The 15,632-nt window shown below is 44.3% G+C and overlaps 1 long non-coding RNA gene across 3 annotated transcripts in view; it reads right to left on the bottom strand.

The window, feature by feature from the left end:
- Positions 1-15,632, bottom strand: part of LOC114015327 (uncharacterized) — a 385,606-nt gene that overhangs the window by 178,986 nt on the left and 190,988 nt on the right. The window lies entirely within an intron of this gene.

The raw sequence follows: 15,632 nt of genomic DNA, 5'->3' as shown, positions 1-15,632 counted from the left end.
GCAGAGAGAGGGAATAGTACTTTTTGGTTGCATAACTCACAGGCAGTTGCCCAGGCGTTATTTTTAATTACAGCAAATGTTCCCTGTAAACTTCCTGTGGGTATTACTTGTAGTTTTTAGTATTAATCACTGTAAATGAAAGGAACACAGTGCTGTAGGGTTTATTTCCTAGCTGGTGGCTGGGATGCAGTTTAGAGGGAAGCGAAGAGCTGTTCCCAGCAGAAGATGGCTGGGGAGCCAGCACAAAGCCCAGCAACACCTAGGTCGCCTCCCATGAACCTCCAAAATCAGGGAGCAGGGAAACAGAAGCCAACACGAGCCAAAACAGAACCAAATGCCTTTTCCCCCGCTTCATGCTGTCGCTACAGACCTGCGTTCAGGAGCTGAGCAGCAGCTGCCCCATGCTCTCACAAGGTCCCGGTGGTAAGAAACTGCTCCCTGTGGTGCAGGAAACCTTGGATTTCCAGCCAAGCTATAAAAGCGGGACTGAATAATTCTTGGCTGAAGATACTGTCTCTGTTCCTTTTTGCAGTATATAAATACCTGATGGATTCAATCGCTGTGCCATCTGCATGCCCCCAGCAGCATCAGGGCGCCACTGCCCTCGTCTAAACCCCTCTGAGAGACCAGCCCTGCCCTGAAGATCTTTCAGTCTAAACAGACGTGCCAAAGCACTGGATAAAGAGGGAACTGAGGCTTGGAGGGAGCACAGACAACCTGGCTGTTTGTGACAACAGCAAGAAAATGAAAATCTATTTCCCTTCCATCCTGATGCAAAGACAAGAAAATCTTTCCTTTGAAGGCTTTTTCCTCTCCTTTTTTTTTTTTTTTTTTTTTTGAGATGCTATTATGGTACTAACTGAGCCTTGCTCCATTCTTCATGGCTGGATAGCTGTATGCTATCTTGGCTCTAACTCTTGAATTCCATTAGCTTTTAAACCTGCTAAATCAAAAATTCATCTCACAGCTCAACCTCCCTGGCACATCGTCAGGGTTTACAGACCCGTTTCAGGTCTCCGTTCTAGGAGCTGACCCCATGCTTCAGCTGCCCTTTGCTCACAGCCAGGACTGAGTCCCTCAGACTTCTCAGGGATCTTCCCAAAATACCAAGATCACAGCTGTGTGTGTATAGAGAGATATATTATTTTTTTTAATATTCTGTGGACCTGTGACAAGACCCTGAAGGAACAGACTGCATTGACAGAAGAGCTATACTTTCATCTACAGATGAGTCTGGGAGGTCTGGATTGAAGCAAAAACCCCTTGCAAGACCCTTATTCTAATGTCCTACCCCTCCGACCCCACCCCCCCCACCCCCAGGAGCCGTTCTGGCTTTTGTTAACATGGTCTTAAAAAGCATAGAAATCTGGGATAAAATTAAACAGGACTAAACTGGAAGTGCGAAATACCTGAGCAGATCTCTTGCTGTTGATTCACATTCTCTGGTATTGCTGCAGTCCTGTGCATAAATAGACAAGCTTATTCTAAAGGAACACATTGTCTAATACTGCTGCTTGGCTTCAAAACAGCTCCGAGGGAAATTTCTCTCCAGCATCAGACCTAGTTAGAGTAAACTAATACTAACAAAAAAATTATGTCACTGTAGAATTAATTTTAAATTTAAGCAGCTAGTCTAACACGATCAGCAGGACGCCTATCCTACCATTCCCCTCTAAGACAGGATACACTTCTAAGGCAGGTGGATCAGGCTGTGCTTGTTTCTTTCTACAGTCTATAAAGGGCTTAGGCTAGATACTTAACTTCTGGAAGGCTTCAGTTAAGTAGGATGAAGTACCTTCTGCGTAAAGCTTCAGAAAATAAAGGTCAAGTAAAAAGAACCTGCAAATGTTCTTCAGCATCGTGATTTCAAAACAAATCCCAGGACTTCCTAGAATCTTGGTTTAACTTTTGCAAGCTGAATGACATTTATATGCCTCTGCCAGCAAGGTATTTCCCTTGGCCTAACAACTGTTCCCTCTTCTCCCATAATCTGAAACCTAAGCTCTGTTCAGTGAGCCGGTGCCATAGCTCACACTGCAAGTCAGACTGAGACTTCTGCCTCTTTGGAAAAGCAGAAATTATCAAATGATCACTAATTGGAAATCCTACAAGCCCTCGGTGGATTAAAGTAGATTAATGGAGAAAGGAGAGATCGGACATTCACTTGCATTAATGCAGTAGTCAAGGTCTTCAAGTAGCTGGACTCCCCGCTCTTAAACTCGGTGTAGCATCTTTTAGAGAAGGTTTTGATTGATTTATTTATTTTACATCTAATGGTTACTATTTAAAGATAAAAGAGTCCAAAGAAAAGTAATATTAGCACAGGATAAGAGCAGCCAATTACATGGATGACTAACACACTCCAGCCTGTCCTAGTGTGATTGAGATCAGTTTGATACCTCTCCCCTTGCCAGGAGATTTCAGAGAGCGGAAAGCTCTGGCTCAGGACGTGTACCAAGGTGTCGTCAGTTCTTAAAGGCAGAGCTGGTGTGGTGAGGCCAGTGAGAACAAGTGTTGCAGTGGGGCACAGTGGGACCCCCCAGTGTAGGGCAGCTAGGCACGGCTGAAATACAGCTGGACCACTCCAGGGACCACAGTGCTGTAGATGCCATCCTGTTCTCTTCCAGCTTTCCAGATGGGATCTGGAGGCTGGCCTGAGCCCAAAGTGAGTGATTGAGTGCCACTGACAACAGAAACTCCATGTACAATATTGAACTTTATTTATTATTCTAATTATTTTTTACGCTAAGATGGAGTCACTGCTGGGAAATACATCCTGGAGCGGGATCCAGGCTAACCCAACTGGTAACATTAGTATTCACAAATACAAGGGAAAAATGCACCTTGCGATAATTCCCAGGCAGGTTTACAGCTGGTTATAGGTGGAGAGCAGAAGCAGAGGCCAGCACAAGGTAAGACAGGAGGAGAATGTCAGCAGGGAGGAGAGGAGAGGAGGGGGGCAGACAGTGGGTCCTGTGTCTGGCTCTCCCTCTCTGGCTGTCTCCCTGCTGTGCCTGGGTTTCTTTTCCCACCCTTTCTCAGTCCATTCAGACCATAAAGGTTTGAATCTCTTTGTGCTCTCTGCCTGGGCAGCAGCCACCCTGACTAGGGAGTGACCCAAACTCCCTAGTTCGGGACACCCAAATGGGATGCTCTCTGAGGAACAGGATGGGTGCGTGGGTGAGATTGCGGCTGGACCTCCATCCCCTGCTGCAGACACAGATCCCACCCACCACTTCAGTTCACTTCTCTCTGGCCCATTCTGACTGGGATTTTGGAGTAGAGGGCCAACACAAGTCCTAATTAGTGCCAACCTTGTGCAGCTTTTCATCTTCCAGGAGCTGGGCTGAGAATATAAACTAATTTTCCTTAGGTCTTTCTCCAGCTGCTGACAAGGCTTGGATTTAAACCTCGGGAATCAGATTTGAAAAGCTCCATATCTCATTAATAGTCTGTCGAGCCATTAAGTGCACTCAATAGAGATTTTACCACCATTTTTTTGCCATTGCAGAAGTGAATTACATGACCTTCCTCCCAGCCTTGGGGGTAATGGCACAAGTGGCTTTTCCTGCAGTTAGCTAAGGAAACAGCCATGTATCCCATGCCAAGGGCATCATTTAAAAAACAATTATTGGAGAGTAGATGAGAAACCTTTTTTATCTTTGGCCTTGATTGCATTTCAAAACCGATACCTTTTTCCTCCCATAATTTCATTTACATATCAAAACAATTTGCCTTCTAAATTCAACAGATTGCTGGAGTGCTGGAGGTAATCTGCCTTTCAAAAGCTGGTCAGACTCACTGGATGAGACCTGGGTGCAGTGAACTCCACGATAAAGTACAGAAATACTCCAGCAAAGCCCATGCTGAAGAAATTTCTCTGTAGAGAAGCTCGTAGTGAAATGTGGATGTTATTACTATGATGACATGAAACCCCACAATATCATTTTCTTTTTTTCACCCTAGATCAATAGCAAAAAATCACCAATACCAAACCAGCTTATACCTTTATTCTGGACTGAGAGTATATTTTGATGTGCTTCATTTTGGCTTGTCACATTGAAAAGTTCCACTTCAGCTCTGCCTGCCCAGCTCACGAGACTTCTGGTTCGTGTGGTTTGCATCTCCATTTTGCAGATCACCATGGTGATCCCATGATACTGGTGTATCAATAGCATCACATAGTCTGCAAGGCAGAGGGCAGGGAAAGGTGTATAAATCCCACATGCAGAATCATTTGGGAGTTACAACACTTCAACCTTTTTTACTCCGTTTTTTCATTTCAATTTTGTACAAAAATAGAAAATGTAGAAGGCCAGGGAGAGAAAGACTATGGAAGACGGATGAAGTATCTGGGAAAGCAGAGGGAGACATGGACATTTTGCAACATTTACCACTTCTGTATGATTTTGCAAGGTATCCATAAACACAAAGACTCCAAAAAGCTGCAGCAATGAACACAACAGCCTGAAACTCTGCACAGATTAACCTTTTGATTTCTTGTGCAATTGCAGGAAAAGAAACTCTTTTTGTCTGGAGTTTTGCAGTCCTTAATAAATCTTACATTTGAAAAAAAACCCACAAACCAAAACAAAAACCCACAACCAAAAAACCCAGAAATCACGTGCTATGTCTCATTTGTCCCAATGATAGCCTGCCTCCTTGAGATCTAATGGGAAACTTAATGACCCCCGAATTTTACTCCTGCACAAAGTGCTCCTGAAGTATCTGGTAAGTGTTCAGAAATGATCAAGCTCAGACAATCTTGGCCAAGCCTCTTGACATGGATTACACTAAAGTCAGTTAGGAAAGCACGGGAGACAAGACTTTGCTAACTCCAGCAAGCAAAACAGTTAACCCTAGTGTGTCCTCTCTGGGTTCATTCCTGGTCTTGCAAGGGTCTGATCCAGCCAGATGCCAGGTATTTTCCTGATCGAGGCTGAATATTCTCCTTTGCCCTGACAGTGTCAAGCATGGCAGTCAAGGACTGAGCCCATAGGGTTGTTTCAGAAAGGAGCCAGAGATCCAAAAAATTGGTGCAATCCCACAAATCCTTGCAAGACAAGAAGATGCCCAAGTCCAAGTCCCCAGGAGAAACACAGGAGTGCTAGTCTCCAGGCTGACACCGACCAGCACATCACCTCAGCACAGGTACTACTCCTTCGTGGCCCAATTTCCCTTCAACAGCACAGAAATGTCCCCTGCACAGCGTTCTGAGATTTAGGCACAAGAAGAACTTACTAAGGGGGGAAAGATGCTATGAGGAGAGGAAAGTCTAGGAGATCTCAAATGTTCCACAAGGTAGCACTTGATCACCTCTGGTTTGTCTCCTTAGTTTTATCCCATTCCTACTCTCGGAGGGGAATCTGTACACCTAGCTCAGATACAGCTGTCCACAGCATAGACACAGACACTGGGTGATAGCTTCTGTCTGCACAGGCATCCTTCCATCCATAGCCTGTAGCTGCCAGATATATTTTGAGCTGAGGATAAGCACAAGCTTAGGCCTAACACAGGCTATAGATATATGTAATCTCTGAGAATTTTATCCCTAAAGGAAGAAAAAGTAGTAATAGTTCACATCTTCTCAGGCTGCTGAGGAAATATCCTGGTCCTGTAGACAAAATGTTCAGATTTTACTGATCATCTCAAGAGAAATTTGTGAGAAATCGACTGTTCTCCAGCCTGCTGAATACCACAGGCTTCTAAATTTCAGTAGCTATTAAAATCATTTTGTATTGTCTTGTTTGTTAAGTAAGTAGCTGTTGTGCCAGACTTCTGTGGGATTACAGCAATCAGTGACAGACCTTCCCCAAATAATACCATCTCCATCAGCACAGATTAAAATAAAATATTTTATCTATTTTCCCTTCCAGGAAAAAAACCCCAACTCAACCCAACCCAGAAGAGTGCTACAACGTGCACGACACCCTCAGACAGCGGCAGGTCAGACATACGCACTCGGTCCTTCCTCCCTCCAGCTGTGCCTCTGCAGGACCAACAGGGAGAGAGATGGCCCAAATGACAGGTTCCCTTGATAGCACAAGCTCTTGTAATAAAAAGAAGAAAAGAGAAATAAATCACTATTCATTTTTAAAAGTGTTTCCCCCTCCCTCTCCCCTGAGCTGGGTGAGACAAATGGGAGCCAAGGCACATACTCAATGGGTCTTCACGCCCACGCTACCCTCCGTCACAGCCCATCCGTGCCACCTACAGCCCTGCGTGCGGAGGGGGACACGGGGTGTTTCCACTCTGTCCCTCTGCTGGGACCCACTGCAGCCTGTACCTTACCCCAAGAGCCTTCAGCTACTAAAATATGGTTCCTCCCATCAGCAGCAATGCTCATTTGACGGAGCTGAACACCTAGTTAGCTCTGCTGTGAGCCTGCAAGGTTTTCCTCCTAAAGCATATCCTAAAAGCTTCATGCTGCAGTCCCAAGAATCTGGCTGGAGTGGCATCAGAGATATTCTGCCTTAGTACACACTTCAAACGCTCTAAAGACACGCCAGTCCCAAAGCTACACCTCAAACGTACAACCTACCACCAAAAAAACCCCCCACAAAAAAACCCAAACAACAACAACAACAAAAACCAACCAAAAAAAACCCCACCAAAACAATTAACTGAGTAATGCAAAGAGAAACTTCTGCTCCCTGCTGCTGGTACAGGTGGCAGTAAATGCTGTTCATGGGACCAAAGTAAACTGCTCCATGATCTGTGTCACAGCTAGCTTTGCAGGGAAATGTGTCGATTGTACAGCTGTGGTTGATTGTGATATGACCTGATTTCCTTTCTCTTCCTCATGTGCTCACTTTTAAGAGGTGGCAATACAAGTTGAACACAGTTTATTGCATAAGTCAAAACTGTGGGCTAAATCAAATGCTAACTGCTTTCAGATTGCTCATCAGAAAAAACCCTGCCTTCTGGTGAAACCTGCAGACAGTGTAAGAACTTGCTTATCTTGTTTCCAAGTGATTGATAACACATCCATTGCAACACTGCACATTTTTTCAGAAAGCCGCTGGTATTGGTGTCTTATGGTGGAAAAGAAAAAAACCAAAGCTCCTATGCAGAAGAGGACTGCTTTTATTTCTTGGTAAGCACAGCAATGACAATAAATGTGTTACGTTGCAGAGCTGAATATAAATAGCCCCAGATAAGAGGCAATAACTTTCCTTCTAGCTGTCACACAGACAAGCCAATTGCATTTGAAGAACCTGTGACTATAACATACATATGTTATAATTTGATGGAAAATAATCCTGTGACCTATTACAGACAGGAAAGCTGAAGGTCTCATAGGTCACCAAATAAATATGAAGCAGAGCTATGGATATAATCATTTAAGATCAGAAAGTGAAAGTAATGGATGAACACTGGATTTCAATTATCCTTAGATAATTCAAATTACTTTAAATAGATAGCTGACCTACTAAAAACTGTCTGGTCTCTAGTCTCGCATTTGCTGGCCATTTCCAATAATGACTATTTGATCCGGTTCTTCTTTTTTCACGGAACAGTAAAATTGTTAATAGCAGTGAAGGACTTCTTTTTGAGCTGAACTTGCAGTAACGTGCTGTTCAACATCTCCCCATGTTAAACTCGGCTGTTACAGCACTGACATTTGCAACTTGATAAGTTAAGATAGTATTGGTGGCATTTTCGCTGAGCACAAGCAGGCTCGTTTACAGCACAGGCCGAAGGAAACAGCTGGATGTTTTGCTTCAGGACTAACCTGTATACCCACTTTCGATCATCTTGTTGGCTATTTTAAAATTAACCTTGTGCAACCACGAAGAAGGAGGAAAAAAGAGGTTTAATTGCATGACTAATGAACACCAGGGATACAGCCAGGATCGGCACACCTGCTGTGTTACAGACCATTTCTGGAGTTCAGTATAATTATTACATTATTGCTATCATTTGTGTTATGTTAAGATACAGGAGTTCTACTCATGTACTAAAATCCTGCTGTGCAAGCAAGACACCAACATACAACAAAAAGATCATCTGGCAATCTGAGAGGCAGAGGGTGGCTGCACTCTTGCTTGCTTGGAAGTTAAACGTCTCCTGTCCTCCAGCAAATGCGGTGCCTGAACGGATCCTGTGCAGATCCGATACCTGTCCCAGCACCAGGCAGGCACCAGTGTTACACCACTGCCATCGTGAAGCTCGAATAAGGAGGTTAGATGAGATGACCAACAGCTGAAATCCGATAAAACACACTTCCCTCTCCCTTTACGGTCTAAGGAATGCCACTGTCAACACCAGAGCACCGAATAGGAATTCTTGGTATGTGTAGACCATGTATTCAACCAACAAGATGGACAAAATGATGAAGAAAGAAAACATTTGTGGCTAGATAGGGAGCCAAAAATACAGGTGTCAGATTTATTCCATGTAATCTATTTGAGATTAAGCGTGAGCGCAGTTGCCCAACGTTCCCTTTGTAGTCAATGGATACAGACAGGTATTTCCAGAGGGTGACTCAGATCAGGTGACTGGCAGCCTGGCCTGGTCTCTGGAGGTGTCCCTCAATTAAATGCCTAAAACCTCATTTGACGAACATCCATGCGGTGAGCTCTTTCTTGGAGTTGGGCAGAATTCACAGGAATTTAAGTAGCTGTATCTGATCTAACCATTGCAGTACCTCTCTGCATCGGTACATCCCAGAGGAAATACAGACCGTGGAACTGAGGTCACTCATCATCTTGTTTAATAAAAGTCTACATCTGAATGCAGTGATGTGAATCTCTTCTTCTACGTGCTCATTTCCTCCCATCATCCGTGGGACCCCAGGACACCACGGTGGCTAGCTCAACTGGAGACATTCACACTGCTGATATCTCTGTCAGTTGAAGTGAATCTTTGCCACACAAATGGCTAAATCCCAGATTAATTTCTCTAAACCCTTCCCCAGCCTTGCCTAAATTCTCACAGCAATTTAACCTCCATCAGTGAGGTTCTCCAGATGTCACATTGATTGTGCTGGGTATGCACACAGCCGCAAAATCAGAACAACATCCAAACAGCCCGAGATCCTCCCCACAGCCACAAAAGTTGGCATTCCTTCTGCCTGTGGGCTTTCTCACAGACTTGATTTTCCCTGGGCATCATATAATGAGCTCAAGCGCACAGTTCCAAACAGGAGACTCCCCAAAACACCACGGCACTGACTGCATTTCTCTTTCAGGCACGTGACCATATGGGTCCCTATAAGTCAGACGCAGCCCATATGGGCAAGCAAGGATGAGCCGTGCTGGAACATGCATTCAGAAATATTCCAGCCACTTTGCAATGTATTCCCCAGGCAAGCAGGGAGCACACACCTGTGCCCGAGCTGGAGCACCCCGGCATATTATAAAGTTGAACATTTAAGAATGAAAAGAGGGATGCACCTGCTGATGACTCTTCCAGCTACATCCCAGTTACATCTGCTACTCTGGTAAATGTCCCAACGATTTACTAACAGACGATTGATTCAAGCAGTTTACAGAGTCAAGGGAGATGTATGGAGACAAGATGTGGCTTTGCTGACTTTATTCATCACTCCTAATTGCTAAGCAAACGATGAGTGGAAAAATATCCTCAATATTTGTTCCCTCTTGTGAGCAACTGGTTACTGAAGCTACAGATTTTATTTGCTAAGGGAAGGGGAGGTGGTGGGAGATGAAGACCCAAATTTAAGGAAACATTGAGGCTGGAATATTGTTACAGTCTGTTGTCAATGCTGAAAGTACAGCACTAAAGCTCACAGTTAAACCAGAGCTAGTTTTAGACTAGGCACGTCAGTTTTCAGTAAGAACATAAAAAAGCTTCCCAGAATGAAATAAATTATTTTAAAAATACCAAAAAGTTCCCACATTTTGCCACTTATATTAAGATGTGAATTAATATAATTGCATTGTTCCTAATCTCAATGCTTGCATGCCTAATGAGACATCTTACAAGCTCTTCAATTAGTCATTAGATTAAGTTGCTAGAGTCCCGGAGTTTGCTTTATCCTTGACCCTGGTTATCCCACTTAACCATATTTGGGGAAGAAACAGGCTGTGAATCAAAGATCTCGCCAGACTGGCTATATAACTGGTATGGCTTTACCATGCAGCCCAAATCAGCCATGAGGGCTGGAACTGGGTCTTTAGCCAGACCAAACTGAGAGCACTCCTACGGAGCCGCAGAACGGACACGTTTTATTGCGTTAAACAAGCACAGAAAAGAAAACACCGCTCACATTAAAATCACATAAAAAAGGAACATCACAGCAGATCCTTCTTGAATTACCAGTGAAGGGTCTAAACTTTTGCCCATCAGGGTTATTGCTAGAACAAAAACCAGTGTCGCTGCTTCCAATAAGGCAGGGAAAGCTTTCACACATGTATCTACCTGCTGTCTGAAGAGGGGAAAGACTCATGGTACCTAAGCATTCTTTCCCCAGAAATTAAATGGAATAATCAGAAGCTATCAAAAGCCGTGGCTGGCTCTTTCCACAGCGCAGCAGGTTCCAATAGGGACCTTCTGGAGCACTGGATTCCATCCTGGAACCTGAGGATGCCGACTGCCCCTGCAAACCCACTACTGGGTTCAAACCCACCCAGACAGCACCCCGTTTCCAAATCCAAAGCACAAATGTAGTTTGATGTTGAAAGCAAGTCATGCTTTAATTAACTAGTTCTAATTATACTACAAACTGTTCTAAAATTGCATGTAATAATTTAAAACCCAAAACACAACTATATACCCTCAGTTGCTGAGTCTGTGAGCATCTGGTGCCCTTTGAAAGATGATTAACAGTACCATTTTCTTCTGATTACCTCTTTACTAAGTAGAGGATGTTCCAGACTTGTATTGGTTAATATTAAGAGCGGAGTTTTGTGTTAATTGACTAAGAAAAAGATTTATGAAATTATTCTTATAGGAGAGAAAATGATTCTCAATGCTTCCACCAGGCTATCTTCTACACGGCCACATCCACTAAACTATGTACAATTTTATTTAGCAACCCATCCTAGGAAACATTAAGTCCACTGATTCTGCAAATACCTCCTGAATCCACCCGAAAACCTGCCTGGATTTTTTTACGTGAACCCTGTAATATTCATTCTGGTACAGCTCCAGGTAATTCACTGGTAATTTTCTCTCCTTTTCATGCCTCAGAAGTAACAGTTCATGGATTTTCCCTGCATTCCTGCTGCAAGATTAAGTACATATGAACAGCAGAGGAGGCTTCAGATGCTTCTGACTTCATAGCACAATGAAATAAAAGGAGCAGGAAAAAGGAAACAGGAGATATTTGACTAAATTAAGGCTTTAGGTACCTGAGCTCTACTCCTTGGCTTCTCATTGTCCACTTACACCACCCAGGGCAAACCTGCACATCCATCCCTTATATTCCACCTTTACTAGTCCATGACTGATCAGGGATAAGGTCTCTCATTTGCAGTGGGCAGAGGTGATCAGCTTTCCATTAAGAAAACAACATAACGCCTGTGACCATATATCAGTCAGGGTGGGAAATAACAGCACAACAGAGGTACCTGAGAGTTCATCGTGCAGGGAACCCGAGATAAGCAGCAGATGAAGAGAAATCGGGTTCAGGGAGGCACGACTCTGACGGCAGAATGTGTGCCCAACTGGCCACAAGTCACTGCCACAGCCCTGGGGAGGGCTTAGTCCCATTCCCAAAATGTGCTGCTTTGGGGGAAAGTACCGCCACCACCCCCATGGGAGCAGCTCATGTGAGCACTGCCCATCACATACTCGCTCCCCGTGTGGCTGTGGGGTGGCTTTTGGCAGACGCTCTGGTCATGGCTTGACTGCCCAGACCTAGTTACAGCAACCCCCCCAGCGCTGCCTCCCCTCCTTCCCTGTCGCACACGCGTGTGAGTACACGCATCCCTGTGCATGTAAGCACGAACCATCTCTGACCATAAGTCAAACTCTTTGCAACGCCCTGGCACCAGCCCCCAGTGGTCCTTCTCCAAGGCTGCCCAGTAGGTGAGTTGATGCTGCATTTCACAGCAATGGCCATTTTCATTTCTCGGCCTTTTGGTGATTTCTGTGGGTACATCACTCTTATCTGCAGCACCAAACACGCCACAGGCAGCTCCAGAGCCTTTTGCTGGGTCAGACCTGGAGCCACCAGCCACACCGATCGTCCTGGGAGAAGGTGCCCGACTGGCCTTGGCACGGCCGTCTACATCTCTTCCGAGGAGGAGGGGGAAGGAATCCCAGCTGGAAGGATTTTGTTGATTTTACTATTTTTTGGGTGACCTTTGGAAAGTGCACTCCTCACTTTGTGTTTTTACAGAGCAACTAAATGGGAAGAAACACGAGCCTTTCACAGTTCACCGACCTCAGGAACCATTTCCTATCTGAGCTGTCAGGAGACACATCGTTCTCACTGGCCTATTCCACCATGTTTAAAAAGAATATTTAATAGCTTTTTTACATTTCATACGAAGCCTTCTCAGGGCTGGTTGTTTCTTTGTTTCCAGATTGCATTGGTCACATACTCTCCATAAAGAAATTCACCTTTGAGATTTTTATTCAGAGTATTTAAACTTAAGATAGCTAGTAAGCAGGATGACGCTCTGAGGGGGGGGAGTATTCTCAGAGCCCGGAGAAAAATACCTCGTCCTCTCGCCCCATCCTCACCCTCCCACTGCGGTGTGAGAGTGGAAGTGCCCCCACTCTCCACGTCTCAGCATTAACTCATCCTCTGGACGAACAGGGACATTCGTACCTGTCAGGGCTATTTCTCAAGCTGTCTGCCTGGCGAGACAGAGCTTTGCTGATGACACAGGGATCACCTGCTAAACCTTCCCTTTGCAACCAAGAAAGCTAGGAAAATCTATAATTTTATAATGAAAAATTACTTGATCTTGTGTTTTTATAGTAAAGATTTTAGGAATAAGCTGTCTTTGCCCAGGAATGCTTTCAGGCCTTTCACAGAGGAATTTCTGTGAGATACACAAGCTGACTGATCTTACTTTAGGGTCTCAGCTGATCTTGAGCTGGGATGTAGGAGGAAATCTCATCATCCCAACAACACAGCATTGCAAAGTTGCTGATACCCTCCTTTCTCTAAAACCTCCACTGTATGTTAAATTCATAAGGAAAAAACCCACCCTTACCCTGAAGACAGCTGGCAAAAGCCAAACTAAAGACAGATCGCTGTTCATTTAACCCTCGTATTCACAAAAAGTGTTAAAGAGAGAAGAGGTTTTCAACCTTAAGAATTAGATTTGAGGTGAGTTTTACCTTCTCATAGCTCTGTGAAATTTTTCCAGCAAAATCAGCAAACCTTGCAAGAAGCAGCTTTTGCATCTCTTATTGGATTTTGTACAAGAAGCACCGTGAGGTTTCTCAGATTTTCTTTGGCTAAAGGAGGATCCCTTTCAAGCCAGCTCTCTCAAGTCTAGCTAAAGTACCCTCCTCATTTGAGTCTGCTGAACTGAGTCCTTTATCTCCCGTGTGACTTCTGCTGCTCTGGGTTTGAACTGAACAGTCAGAGCAAACACCCCTATCATGGTACTTCAGCTACTTCTAGGGCTTAGCCTTGAAACTCCCACTGGAACTGTGTGCTCCACACCATGCAGCATAAGCTTCTCATAAACTCCATCTGCTCTTACCCCCTCAAACCTCTCCTTCTGAGGTGGACATCCCTCCACCCGAAGAGGAGAGGGAACATCTCTGAACTGGTAGCAGTTACACTAAGGCATGCTGAGCTCTCCAGTGCAAGCTGCTCTCTGTTGACTCTTGGTTGCCTTAGCTTTCATTGTGATCAACAAAATATGTCAAGATCCCCAACGACAATCTAATCTTATTCTGGGATGCATCAGTTCAAGGATTCTCTCTTTTGCAAAAGAATATTTCTTCCCAGAAAAATCTTATTTCAGCTGCCGTATCAAGCTGTTGCCTCTGATATTAGTGCTGAGCTTCTCAGGAACTTTCTCGGCGAGAACATTTCTGTTCTGGCAGATCACATCAGACAACTGGGAAAATATGATGCCTATATCCCTGTGCCTTGGCTATTATGAATAAAGACACAGATATGGAGAGAAAGGGAGAGAAGACACAAGACAGAGGTGCAAGCAAACAAAACATACAGCAATATGCTATGGGTTTTGTGGAAAGGACAGGCAAAGAAGAGTCTCCTGACTCCACAGAGGCCAAGGCACAATCCCATGGTCTATCCTTGCCTCCACCTTTCTTTTTTTCTCCTGCCTTGATCTAGTGATACATTTTCCAGTCAGCCAGCAATGTGCTTGCTTTTTGGAGAATAAGATGATCAGACGGAGTGAATGTGGCACTAATGGCAGGGAGACAGGGGCAAGAGACTGAGCAAAATGCAGAAATGACTGAAAACCTAAGGGGAGGGAAGCCAGTGACAGAAATTCCTGCCTGTTAAACACAATCAATGGCCTGTTGGTATCAATCACAGCTGAGCTCTGTGCACTGACTGATGATTCCTCCCTGTCTACAGAAAAGATAAATGGGAAAAAGCACGGAAAGGCTTGGCCACTACACAGGAGGCAAAGGAGGGCTCCTTCAGGCTGGGAGAAATCAAAGCACCACTGCTCTGAAATGGCTCATGAGAATAAGACATCATTTATTAGATACTTTCTTAATTAATTTTTTGAAAATAATATAGATGATTGCTGGAAAGCGACTATTTGTCAAAACTGGTCCCCTTTTGCGGGAACATGCCCATTTCAGTGAAAGCTCCAAGTTGAGCATTTCCTGAGGTCCGGGAAGGACTTTGATTGACCAGCATTGGATCCAGGCTCCCTAATAGCACTGTCCTGGCACTTTCCCCAGAAATAGTCACGGTCCAGGTTGAAAACTTCTTATTTGCATAAGAATTCCCACAGGAAGAGAATATCCCAGAACAAGATACTAAATCTGACTTATGAATCACAGAATCATGTAGGCTGGAAAAGACCTTCAAGATCATCAGGTCCAACCGTTAACCCAGCACTGCCAAGTCCACCACTAAACCATGCTCCTAATGTGTCATTTTCTATTCAAAAACACATTTTCATCAGTGCATGTTTGAACTTGAAGCTATAGGGCAAGTGTACACATCTGCTTGTTTACTGAAAAAAAAAAAAATGAATTACAGAAAACCCAAACAAACAAACCCCAAATCAAGAACAGATTTCCAATTCAAAAACCTTAAAGAAAGCTTCAGAGGTCTTTGTTTCCCTAACAGTGCAAAACAAGAAAAATAATTTCCTTCCCTCCCTCCTTTATCCACACTCTTTGATTTATCTGAGTTTACAGTGACAGTCAGGAATCCCCCCAGAGGCACCTACACATCAAATGAATCAGAACCTGAAGTAAAAGACAGTTTTCTTGCTTTAAGTCTGTTGTGGGACCCTGGTTCAAATCCTTTTTTTCTTCTGGGGTGAATAAATTCCTAACACTAGAGCCCAGGGACTCAAATACTGTAATTTCCCTGTGTTGCCTGATAGGAGAGCACGGATCTCTGATTCAGACTTACAGACGTCTCCTGGCTGAGGTTCTCGGCAAACTCTGCCTCCAGGATTTAGGTGCTTGCTTAGCACAAGTAGGAGCCAATTTCTCTGCTTCAGATTTAAAGCCTTCAACGATTCCTTGAAGGTGAA

Source organism: Falco cherrug, chromosome 3 (assembly GCF_023634085.1).
Source record: "Falco cherrug isolate bFalChe1 chromosome 3, bFalChe1.pri, whole genome shotgun sequence".
NCBI classification, from domain to species: domain Eukaryota; kingdom Metazoa; phylum Chordata; class Aves; order Falconiformes; family Falconidae; genus Falco; species Falco cherrug.
This window is presented reverse-complemented; position numbering and strand designations above follow the sequence as displayed.